This window comes from Dipteris shenzhenensis, chromosome 8 (assembly GCF_047967505.1).
Source record: "Dipteris shenzhenensis isolate YYH24624 ecotype China chromosome 8, Dip_SZ_1.0, whole genome shotgun sequence".
Classification (NCBI taxonomy): Eukaryota; Viridiplantae; Streptophyta; class Polypodiopsida; order Gleicheniales; family Dipteridaceae; genus Dipteris; species Dipteris shenzhenensis.
The window spans coordinates 43,104,851-43,107,076 of NC_141603.1; positions in this window are offsets into that span (position 1 = coordinate 43,104,851).

Consider the following 2,226-nt stretch of genomic DNA (forward strand, 5'->3'; position numbering starts at 1 on the left):
AGTGTGATCAAGTCAACAAGCAAAGAGGAAGACAATATATGCATGCACAAGTAGGCTAAGAATTCACAGAAAACATAGATGATACATGATAGAAGTGTCCTACTAGGTGGTTGTGACACTTTGCTGCTTTCTCTCACACAACTTCTTGATTTTCGGCTAACCATGCCCAGCCATGAGGAAAAAACAAAGTAAATATGTTTGTCATGTAAAATTGTTAATTATGAAAGACATTTAAAAAAAGAAAGACTATCAATGTGATGGATTGAGAAGATATTTGAAAAAGAATTCAAACTAGGAATTTTAAAGGCAATTTTTTACAAAGGTCAAGAAATGAAGAAAACTTGATTCTACCAAAAGAATGGATAAATGAAACAACACATCATAGTCACATGTTTGGAAATAAATTGTTTCTTGAAATAAATGAGCAAAGGTAACGTTTGGGAACAAATCATAGCCACCAATTAAAGGAAAATGTACAATAGTTGTGAAAGAGGTAATGCAAGGAAAAGAAGAGATTCTAGTAACATACAATGTATGACGGCATTAACATTTCTCTCTATCAATGTAATAATTCAAGAGGAGAAAATAAAATTGTTTCTTGAAATAAATGAGCAAAGGTAATGTTTGGGAACAAATCATAGCCACCAATTAAAGGAAAATGTACAATAGTTGTGAAAGAGGTAATTCAAGGAAAAGAAGAGATTCTAGTAACATACAATGTATGACGGCATCAACATTTCTCTCTATCAATGTAATAAATCAAGAGGAGAAAATATGATTTTTTGAGAAAGGCCAAGTTCTCATTTATAATGAATTCTTTTGTGGCACAAGACAATGTGACATTTGATCATTTATGGCATACATCCAGTTTTTAAGTCTTTATTTTTCTTGAAGATGAGAAACTTGGTTCATAGTTTACCTAATATGAGATTCTACATGAACATTGTGAGTTATGGGAAACCATCACCATTTCTAGACAAAAAAAAGTGAGCGAATCAATCATTGGGGATAACAATCGTTAAGATGATTAATTCCAAAATCTTACATATTTATTCAAGTTTTTTGAAAATTAAATAACAATTGATAGCATCCTATACCCCATAGCAAAATGGTACATAAAATTTTACATTTAATGATATGGCTTGATGAATGAGTGATACAAAGGGTTATCTCATGTCTTTTGGGTAGAAGTAGTAGCTATAGTAGTGTGCTATTCAAAGTCCTCTTTCGGGTCATCCAGAGCAAGCCTTGCAGGGCGTATGGAGGAGATTAACTTTTTCTCTTATACGACACATATAGGAGGACATCTTCAACTATAGCGACATGGACTCCTTCAAGAGAGAGAGACACTGTGTTGAGTAGCAGGTGCTCCACGTGGTCAAATCTAGATTCCAAGCACAATTATGGTCCAGATAGCAGCCACAAAAATTCTCATAGTTGTTCAGGATGGTTGCCCACACGAGGGTCTACCGATCGGCCTATGGCTAGAGCAGATGCATGTGGATGGATCGTGTTTGTTGAGGCGTTCCCGGATGATGATAGCAATAGATACTATTTCAAGTATTGTCATTTTGTATACAAAACATGCAGTTGAACAAAGTTTGTCAGCTTATCTTACCCAGCATAGTGGGTGGTGCTAGAGTCCAATAATACTCTGGCAATTCGTTTATGTAGCTGGTTAGAATACAGTAGGAGGTATGATGTTAGGCTGATAATAACTGTTTAGACTATGAAGCTTAGTTGATTCTATGATAACAACTTGTTAGATACTAGCCAAAGAAATTCTAAGTGATCTTCTCCCACAGTAAGCTCCAACTCATAGAAACACTAAAACACAGCATAGAGCAAGCAAACTGTGTGTAGCATAACAAACACTTAATTGTAAGAGATGCCTGTGCATGTCTAGAATAGCTGAAGCATTGATGACTCTGAATATAGCTTTAGCTCCTCTGTGGAGGTGGGCCTTCAAAACCAAAAAGGCCACCAACACTAGCAACAAGAAACAGCCAGCTATATCCACTAATATGCTCCAAAAGAGCATGAACGTTTCATCCTCGTGAAAGGCAAACTCTTTCAAATAAAAAAATAGCTGAGCTCTGATCCTTCAACTAACACCATTAGACACAGTACGCTTTGTTCAAAACATTTTCATTTTAAAAGACACGGAATTGCATCACTGTAGAAAAATGCCTGTACAACAAATCTATACAAAAGACAATAAATCTA